The sequence below is a fragment of the Propithecus coquereli genome, unplaced genomic scaffold (assembly GCF_000956105.1).
Source record: "Propithecus coquereli isolate 6110/MARCELLA unplaced genomic scaffold, Pcoq_1.0 Scaffold107, whole genome shotgun sequence".
Classification (NCBI taxonomy): domain Eukaryota; kingdom Metazoa; phylum Chordata; class Mammalia; order Primates; family Indriidae; genus Propithecus; species Propithecus coquereli.
Window position 1 is genome coordinate 1234131 of NW_012134636.1, and position 10821 is coordinate 1244951.

Sequence of the window (10821 nt, forward strand, 5' to 3'; positions counted from 1 at the left end):
AAGCCTACTTCGTAAACTAGGTACTGTTATTATCCCTGCTTTTCTGCTGAGGAAGCTGAGGCTTAAACACATGAAGCGAATAATCCGAGGTTCCGCAGCTAAGCAGTGATGAGGCCAGGATTTGAACTCGGGGAGGGCGATTCCCGAGCCCAGGTTGTAAATACGACCTCCTCCACGAGACCTCGCTGGTGGTCCTCAAATACAAATAGAAATCATCCAGGAAGGAAACGGAAGCGACATTTGTTATAATCTATTCTCAGCACAACAGTCACAAAAGCCCTTTTAAAGCAAACCTGCTGGTGCCCCTGCGCCGTGTGCGTAAGGCCCCTCGAGGTCTCTCTGACTTCATCTTCTATTTCTGCCCTTGGCTCATCGTGCTGTCATGCCAGCCTCCTTCACCTTTCTTGAACCTGCCAAGCACTCCCAGGGCCGTGGCACGGGCTGTCCCTCCCACCTGCAGTGACGTCCACAGAGACCTACATGGCCAGTTCACCTGTTTTTCGGGTCTTTGCTGAAAGATCCCCTCACCCCAAAGGCCTTCCTTGTCCTGTCTCCCTAAAACAGGACACTGTCCCCAGCCCTCAGCCCAGCACCCTCGATCCCACTAGTCTCCTCAGTGTCCATAATAGTGCCTACCATCGCTGGACATTATAGTATGCCCTCACCGGTCTGTTCCGTGGCGCTCTGCTTCCCCCCCGCTAAAAGGTAACTCCAGGAGGGCAGGGATTTTGCGTTCTTCACTGCTGTATCCCTGGACCCTAAAATGGCACCTGGCACATAGTAGATGCTCAGTAAAGATTTGTTGAGTGAATGACTAAATGGACGAATTCATCAAGTGCTTCAGCTAATCCTTACATAGGGTGACCAACCATCAAGGGTCAGGGACTTAGGGGTTCCCGGGATGTGAGATGTTGGAGACTGGAACTGGGAGAGTCCCGGGCAACCCAAGATGAGTTGGTCACCCTATCCTCACCAGAACACCTTGCATTAGGTACCATTATCCCTATTTTACAGAGGAAGCAACTCGGATCAGAGGTTAAGGAACAGGAGCTCTAACCAAATGAACTTTTGAGTTCTGTTCCAGCGATTCGATTTTATAACCCCGGGGTTTCTACTGCTTAGAGTCACACACCTAGAGGGTGACAGAAAGGTAGCCCTTTGGGCATGACTAGATTTGGGTTGAACCCGAGATCTGCTATGTACTGTCTGGGCAAGCCATTCAATCTCAATTATGTTGTCCGTAAAATAGGGCAAGTAACCCCAACTCGCGGGTCTATCAAGAGAACACGGGCAGGTCATCTGTGTACCGTGGATTGGGCTCCCTGGGAAGCACACTCTGAGATGGACATCGTCATGCAGGAAGTTTGTCGGGGTGCGCTGTCGGTTTCAAGATCTGCGGAAGGGAGGAGAGGAAGCAGGACTGGGCAGAGCGAGAAGCCGGGCCACAATGCAGGCCCAGTGACGGCCTCGGCAGGCTCCATGGGGAAGCACTGAAGCAGAGATGGCCCTTCATAGTTGCCCCAGGATGGGGCGATGGGCTGGGCCTCGGAGAAGGGGGCAAAATTTGGGGCAGGACAGCTCTTTTCAGTAGAAGCAGTTATCCAAGAGGACAGACAACAGAGAGCCAACATGCAACGGTAAATCCCAGGACCCGGGGATACGCCCTTCAGTCCTGAAGGGATCTCCATGTCCACCACGACACGCAACACACAGGGATGCTGTTGTTTTCGCTGTAGAACATAACTTAGGGCCGGGCCTATCTCACCGCAGAACCCGAGCTCCTTCCGCCCTGCCGTGTGAACCTCTCGGGTCAGCCCTTCCACCCCAGCTCAGCCACGTCTGAATGGATCCCATCTCTCCACCCAGACCGTGAGTCCCTTCAGAGCAGGCCCTGCAACTGACTCATCCTGGTGGCCCTGCCCACAGTTGCCCTGGGCACTCAGGCTTCCCGAGTAACTAGTGCATGAGCAAGAGTATGTCCACCCTCTGTCAGACCCCCAAGATTGTTATGGATTTTGACCGTATCTTCTCTAGGCTTCCATATCCCAGTCTTATTCAGTGTGGCCTACCCACCTACCGATATTTAAACATCCCAGGCAGATCAGCACTCACCTAGAAGCCGTTGCAACTTTGGAGCTGAGGCTCTCTTCCCCCACAATCCCAGATCCTCCTCCCTCAGACCAAGACCCACCTGCCAACAGCCAGCTGATTTCTGCCAGTAGCAAACAGAAAACCCACCAGGATTAGGAAATTAGCCACTTTTCCTGCCACCTTACCCCAGTCTCTGCTGCAGTCACTCACCTGCTCTCTTCATTATAAGAGAAGAGTTGGGGGTGAGACCGGAACCCACAGATCTTGCCAGCCGTGCTCAAGTTGTGGCCTTCTCACCACATGAGCCACCCTCCCAAGGATCTCTGTCTCTCTCCAAAGCCCTGCTGAGATCTCCCCTTAGTGGTGAGTGCTAAGTCAACTTATTCAATGCTTTAGGAGGAGAGGCGAAAGGAGTCCTCCTTCAACGGGGCTGGTGTCAGGCAAGCCTGAATTTGAATCCCATCTCCAGCATTTGCTGTATGATTCCAAGCAAGCTGCTTTAAAATCCCTGTGTCTTTCCACGGGGAAATAACTGTACGTATCTCACAGAGCTGTTGCAAGGATTAATGGCAACAAATGACATAGAGCATGCACTCGATTAACATTAGCTGTCGGTATTATCACTAGCAAGGAGCCAGGAGGCAAAACATATCCACATTCAGTTCTCAGGTTTTGCACTAATATATGGAGGCTGTGCTTATATGACACCAAAACAACTAAATAGAAGTTGAAAAAAAGTCTCCTAACCATCCAGATGTTTGGTAGATGGAGCACATGCAACATTTTTCAGCTTTCTCCCCCGCCAATATTTCGCCTTCCTCACCTCCTTCTGGGGATATTATCAACAGCTAAGTGATACTGTAAAATGCCCACAGGGGGTTTTTTCCCCCCTAATAGATATGATTACTTAAAAATGTAAAACATCTGTATAGCACAAGTACCATGAACAGAGTTTTGGGGGAAAAAAAGATAAACCGAGCAGTAAAAAAATTCATAGTGCACTTTATAAGCAAAGAGCCAATTTCCTAAATTATAGTTATTTCGAAGCCGCAGGAAAACATAAATAACCAATAGAAAATTAAGAAGAGGACATACAAGTGGTCAACAACCTCTCTACGAATGAGAGATGCCAATTCAAACAAAAATGAGAGATTTCTCACTTATGAGATTAGAAAAGATTAGAACATTAATTCTGGCCCACATCGACAAGTATGTGAGAAGAATCACTCGCATGTACTGCTGGGGTGGGAGGTATAAACCGGGGGCAACTTCTCTTGGAAGATGATTGGATAGTAGCTGTTGAAATTTCAAAGGTTTGTATTTGTTGATTCAGGACTTCTCCCTCTAAATATATATCTTTCAAAAGTATTCACCCATATGCACAGAGATATATGTACAAAGATGTCCGATAAATCATTATTTATATCATCCAAAAAATCAAAAACTAAGTAAATGGTCACCGATGGGGTTTGGCTAAACATATTCTGGTATAGCCATAAACTGGAAGGCTATCCAGGCACTCCAAAGAATGAAGCATAAGTCCACACAGAGACTTGTTCATAGCAAGATTATTCCCAATAGCCAAAAACTGGAAACAACCCAAATGTCGACCAACTGGTAAACAGATAAGCAAAACGTGTTGTATCCTAAAATGGAATATTATTCGGCAATGAAAAGGAACCAAGTACTGCTCTCTGCCACAACATGGATGAACCCTGAAAGCATTATGCTCATGAAAAGAAGCTAGACACAAAGGAACACATACTGTATGATTCCATTTATATGCAATGCCCATAAAAGGCAAATCTATAGAGGCCAAAAATAGTCTCAAGGTTGCCTGGAGACAGGGATAAGAACAGGGAGTGACTGCAAATGGGCATAAGGAATCTTTCAGGGATGATGGAAATGGTCTAAAATGGAACTGTGGTGTTAGTTGCATGAATCTGAAAACTTACTAAAAAGTCAATGAATTATACACTTAAAAGCGGGTGAATTTTGTGGTACAGAATTCATAGTTCAGTAAAACTATTTTTAAAAATAGAACGAGGTAGACGAATAAATTCTCACATGCAAAGATGTCCAAGATAAATTATTAAATTTTTTTAAATTAGAAAAATAGAATACATAATATTATCTGATTGTTAAGTCAATCATAATAATATGTTAGTATACACTAAAAAAAAATTCTGGAGGATTATATATACCCCTGATGTTCTCTCCAGGATTATGAGAACATTTCACTTACTTTATGGTTCACTTCTGACAGATCTGATTTTTTAAAATTGGGTATTTTTGCTCTATGTTTGAACATTTTCTTCATAAGATGTTGAGAGGGGGAAGTGGGCATTACTTTTGTAATCTAAAAAAACACACAATGAAAATAGCAAAATAAATAGGTAAATAAAGAGGGCTGTTGAAAACTGACTCTGTTTTATTGATACCACCCGGTCCCAGCTGAAGACACCACATCTGGTCTCAAGATGTATGGAATCTCCAGTTCTCCAGGCTCCACCGCAGCCTGGAAAAAAACTCTGAAAACCACCCAATTCTGTCTTTCTCTCATTCCAAGCTCCCCAAGCAAACTATGACTAATTCTGTTTCCCAGCCACCTTGAAGCTGGGGAGAACCAGGGCCCGAGATACATCCCCCAGCCTTAACCCCAGTGTTAGTGGTACCTGGGGATACCACGGTTTATAAAGCAATTTCCTGTAGATTCCTCGGAGGCTGCTAAAATAATTTGATTATTTCAGTTAAGCTGAAGAGCGTGCCAAGGGCCTGAGGACCCCCCTAAGACACAGAGACAACAGGAAGTTCTCATGGATGTGCCCGACCCAGCCCGTCTTGATTTCTCTCTGCTCAGCAAACTTAAGTGGTATTTTCTTAACTTTTTCTTGAAGTGTAATAGACATACAGAAAAGTATCCCTATTTTAAGTAGCATTTTTGAGAGAGAGCAAACCAGATGGGCCAAAGGAAGAGAGAGAGCATCCTCCTTTATAGCAGGAGACTCTACTTCACATATGAAAACAGTTACCGGCTTCACACCCACACACCCCAAGGATGGTTTTATCTGTGCATTTTCCGGTGTGCAAGCATCAGCCCTTGCCTAGACCATTGCAGCAGCCCCTAAATGGTCTCAGTGCTTCCTCTTGCCTACCAGCAAGCTATTCTCCGCCCTCTAGGAGGAGAGATCTTTCTAAACCAGGAAATTGTCACCTCTCTGCTTAAAATCTCCAATTGTGCATGAAATGAAACAGGACATCTTAACACAGCCCACAAGGCCCTCTGTCACCATGCTCTGGCCAACCTCTCTTCTTGTGACATTCTCTGCTTCACTCACTTTGCTCCTGATGCACCTACTTTCTTGCAGTTCCCTGCCCACCCCCTTTTTCTTTTTGTAATTCTCTAAGCTTGTTTTTCCTGCCCCAGGGTCTTTGTACTTGCTGCTTTTCAGGCCTGGATTCTCTTCCCCAGCTTTTCAGATGACATCTGGGTATCGACTTGGAGAGACTTTTCTTGATTTCTCATCAGGAACCACTCCCCACCATTCATTCTCTATTCCATTACTCTGTTTTATTTTCTCTATAATGGTTACCATTATCTGAATTTATCCTGTTTAATAATTAACCTTTTTATTGCCAATCTGCCTGCCTTCCATCACCCCCCCCACTTGCACACACACATACACCCCAGAATATACACTCATTTCCCACTCTTTCTTTAGTATCTAAAACACAACAGAAGCTTAATAGACACTTGTTTGTTTTTTGGTTTTGGAGATAGGGTCTTGCTTTGTTGTCCAGCTTTGAGGGAATGGCATGATCATAGCTCACTGCAAATTCCTGGGCTCAAGTGATCCTCCCACCTCAGCCTCCCAAGTAGCTGGGTCTATAGGTATGCGCCACCACACCCAGCCAATTTTTCTACTTTTTGTAGAGACAGGGTCTTGCCATGTTGCTCAGGCTGGTCTCAAACTCCTGACCTCAAGTGATTCTCCTGCCTTGGCCTCCCAAAGTGCTAGGATTACGGGCGTGAGGCCACCATACCCAGCCTTAGTAAATATTTTCTGAAGGAATTATAATAATTATAATTGTAAATCCCTCAACGGTTTGCAAAGAATACTCATATTCGATTGCCTCATTTAACCTTAAAAACATCCATATGGGGTAGGTAGCATAACCCTCATTTTAGAGATGAGAAAACACAGATTCAGAGAGGCCAAGCAGCTTACCAAAGGTCACACAGCAAGAAAGAAGCTGGTTTTGCACTCAAACCCGGGCTTTCTGCCTCCAAGTCCAGAATTCCTTCCTCAGTTTACTGTTAACATTCAACAGTGCCTCCCACTCACTGAGCAAAAACTTTAAAAACACTGGACAAGGAGCAAAGCAGTTACTTGCAAGATCAAGTTAAGCTGCAGAACAAAAGAAAACACAAACCTATGAAGCCATTTTAGAAATCATCGAAATGGACAATTATGTAAAACGAGCCCCCTCTGAGGTTTTATCTCTATTTTGATCTATGCTCATGGAATCCCCTGATTCAAATGACGGGCAGGGAATTTGGGGGCAGGGGAGATATGGAAAGAAATGAAAAAGGCTGTATCTCCCTCCGAGAGTTGCAAAAAGAAACTATGACTAATAAGGAAAATGCATTGTAGGAAACTAACCACACGCTACAGGAGGATCAAATTTCTCACCCTTCAGACCAGAAAGTTAAAGGCACAACAGCCGAGGTATGTTTAAAACTGTCTTCTGAGTCCCGGTTCAAAGAAATTGGGAGTCCAGTACCTCTGGGAGGATGAACTGAAGGGGCCTTTGGGGAAAGAGCCCACTGAGTGGTGGGGAGGGAAGCTTACTTTTCACCCTATTTATAATACTTCATATTATTTTAAATATGATACTGAGTGTCTATGTCACATATTCAGAAATGAACTAAATTTCAACAGTCAAAACAAAGAGAACGAGAGGGTCTAGGAAGCAATTGCAGCGGCTCAGCTCTCCCCACTCCAGCCTCCCTGCTAAATTTCACCTCTTCCCGCCCAGACCCGCGGGTGAGGTCCCTCTTCCTCTGGGCTCACCAAAATCCAAGCCATTTTGCCTCCGAATCCTGGAGCCAGAGACTGGGAAAGGGCCTCCTTCTCCAAACCCCTCGCACTGCAGATGAGGCCCAGAGAAGGGAGGAGACTGGCTCAAGTTCCCCCAGCGGGTCGGAAGGAAGGTGGGGGCTTGGAGCGGACTGCCGCCCCCGGCGAGCGCCCCTTCTGCGGCCCAGCTCCTCTGTGCCCACCGCTGCGGGAGGTCGTTTTAGGTGTCCGCTTGACTGGACGAAGGATACCCAGAGAGCTGGTAAACATTGTTCTGGGGTATGGCTGCGAGGGCGTTTCCAGAAGAGATTGTCATTTTGAACCGGTGGACTGAGCAAACGTGCGCAGGCACCGTCCCATCGGCTGAGCGCCCGGACAGAACAAAAAGGCAGAGGAAAGGCAAATTCGTTCTCTCGCTCTCTCTCTTCTGGAGCTGGGACACTCTTCCTCTCCTGCCCTCGGACATCAGACCTCCAGGTCGTCCGGCCTTTGCACTCCGGGACTTGCACTAGGGGCCCCTGGCTTCTCAGGCCTTTGGCCTCCGACCGAGAGCTGCGCCGCCGGCTTCTCTGGTTCCGAGGGCTTTGAACTTGGGCTGAGCCGCACTGCTGGCTCCCCTGGTTCTCCGCGATGGCCTGCCGCGGGACTTCTTACAGCCGATCCCCCAGTAAATGCCCACATACAGAGACGAATATGGATATGCATACACATGTATGCACATATGTGTGTGTGTGTGTGGGTATACTGTTGGTTGTATCTCTCTGGAGAACCCTAACACAAACATTCAGAGGACGCAAGCGCCAAGAATTAGTACGCGCGTGTCGGAAGTGCCCGCCCAGCAGGCCATTCTCTGCAGCCTTTCTCCCCCACGCTGCATTTACTTACCTGCACAGACCCTTCCAGAACACTCAGTCCTACTTCTCACCATCCCCCTAAAGGGAATGCAAAACTTGTGGGGTATGTTTTAAGTTGTCACAATGACTGGAGAGTACTACCAGCATTTGCTGGGCAGGGGCCAGGGTGCTAAATGTTGCCACACACGGGACAGTCCCCACAATGAAGAACTGGCCTGCCCAAAAGGCCCCATGGCACACGCACACACACACACATATACACGCACACACATATACACACATACATACACACGGTCATTTATGTATGGTTCTCTGAGCCCTCTCCCACCTCCTCCCAGACCTCAGGCTGGCGAACTGGAGCATTCGCAGAGTGGGTGCCCTGATAATGCTAGCTGAATGTTACCAGAAATAACCACAGTAACGAGCAGCACCTGATGGACCTCTGCAGCCACACACTGTCACAAACGATCGTTCTCATGACAACCCTATGGAACGGGGGAAGAAACTGAGGTACTGGGGCTAAGGCACTTGCCTGAGCCATGGCTAGAAACTGACAAGGCCACAGTGCAACAACCAAAACATGGAAGCAACCCAGTGCCATGGACAGATGGATGGATAAACAAATGTGGTCTGTGCACACAATGGGAGGTTATCTGGCCTTAAATAGGAAGGAAATCCTGACATGCTACAACACGGATGAACCCTGAAGCGCTATGCTAACCAAAGTAAGCCAGACACAAAAGGACAGATATTGTATGATTCCACTCACGTGAGATTCTGAGAGCAGCCAAGTCGCAGAGACAGAAGGGAGACTGGTGGGTGCCAGGAGGTGGGGACATGGGAGAGAATGGGAGTTACTGTTAGTCGGTACTGGGTTTCAGTCTTACAAGACGACAAGCGTTCTGGAGATGGACGGTGGTGACGGTTGCACAATATTATGAACGTATTCAGTGCCAATGAACTATACATTTTAAATGGTTAAGATAGTAAATTTTATGTTGTGTCTTTCACCACAATAAAAAAAAAAAATGACAAGGCTGGCACTTGTTAACTGAATCTCCCAAATCCAAAATCTATTCTCCTTAAATTATTCCCCAAACCTACGACCTAAATGAAAACATTGCTACCTTCAAAATAAATTGGGCTGTGAGAAATTTAAACTACTAAGAAAGTTAGCCAAGGCCCAGTCCTGTGGGTCAGGGGCCGTGTTGAGACGCCAGATTGCTTCGCGGAGACCCTCCCAGGAGGCGTGTTGAGTTCTGATGGGTCTACCTTGAACAAGGCTGCGGTTTTCAGACCCGATTTCACAGTTCAATAAAATTCCCCCTCCGCGCAAAGTGAGGGGGTCTACAAAGGGTGGCCAACTTCACAAAGGGTATTAGGGGAGAAAAAACTATCTCAGCTGTGTAAGATAAGATAATCTCTCTCGCTATCTCACACACACACACACACACACACACACACACACACACACACCCTTTGAAAGGAAGAACATAATTTAGAATAAAGGGCAGGTCTTTAACTGCATACTATTAGCTTTGTGGGAAAATTGCTGTATTCTCCCTATTTTTTTCACGTTGCTCCAGACTAGGGGACACTTCAAGGACTGACAGCTGTCCAGGGACCTTTAGGGCAGACAACTTCATTGTGACAAAACGGGACCTGTGCCCTTCAGACCTCACTGTGCTGGGGCAACATGTCACAGGTCCAGACTTGTTAAAGCCGAACCACGGGGAGAGTCACAGAGGCGGGGAGGGGACCGAAGGGGCTCTTGCCCCCACTGCCTCTGGCCGTCCCGCCTGGTGTGTCAGAGCTTCAGCTGTACCGACACAGGCAAAAGCTAACACAGCCTTTAAGCCGCATTAACAGGCTCAAGGGACGTATTATTAGTCTCTCCGGCCTCCACGTTATCCAAAGTACTTCTGAAAGACAGTGCTTAGCTTGGGCTCCAGATTTTAAGGGGGCATTGATAATTTGGAAGGTTTGTTAGTGGGCTACATACCCCAAAATGATCCTCCTCTATTTGGGAAGATATCCCAGAAAACAATGCTCTACGGGAGACCCCAGCCCAGCCAGCCGGACTGGTCAGATCCACCCTAGAATGAATTAGGTGGAAGAGGTGGCAGCCAGATGGCTTTTTGAATGTTGCTAAGCTGAAATGTGGCCAGAAAAATAGCCCAGAGGGTGAGGGAATAAGTCACCTAAAGCACGATGGAGGAATCTAAGCACGAGAATGCTTGGCAGAGAAAACAACTACGCTGCACATACACCACTCACACCCGGCCTCCAGCCCGTGGCAGACACTCTTTCCTACTCCTGGAGCAGCCTCTGAATACTTCTCAGCACAGCCCGGCAGCCACTGCCAATCCGCCGCAGTTGGCACATCAGGTAGAAGCTCTTCCCATCCCTGACTTAGGAGAGCACGTGAAAGCTGTCTTCAAGTAACGAAAGCATTACCATGAGTCAGCCTGCTTAGACTTATTCTGGTTTGTCCCGAAGGACAGAGGTGCCTTGAAGTTCCATTCAGGGAAGACCTTTCTGGCAAACCTTTCCAACAATGGGATAGCCTGATTTACGAGGTGGGCAGCCCCTTGCCACAGGAAGTTCCAATCAGAAGCTTCCTGGCTGTCAGGGATCCTGCATTAGGGCAAAGTGTGGTTCTCCAGGTTCAGATATAACTGTGGGTACTGAGCGCCTAACTAACATGCACACAGCAGGGACGGGCACATGGACTGTCACCGTGGGTGCTACCACCTCTATTTACGGAGGCGGGGAATTGAGTGACTTCACAGGGT

At 47.4% G+C, this 10821-nt stretch overlaps 1 protein-coding gene across 2 annotated transcripts in view; it reads right to left on the bottom strand.

The window, feature by feature from the left end:
- SRGAP3 (SLIT-ROBO Rho GTPase activating protein 3) overlaps window positions 1-10821 on the bottom strand; it is a 242111-nt gene that overhangs the window by 203327 nt on the left and 27963 nt on the right. The gene's annotated exons all lie outside the window — the stretch shown is intronic.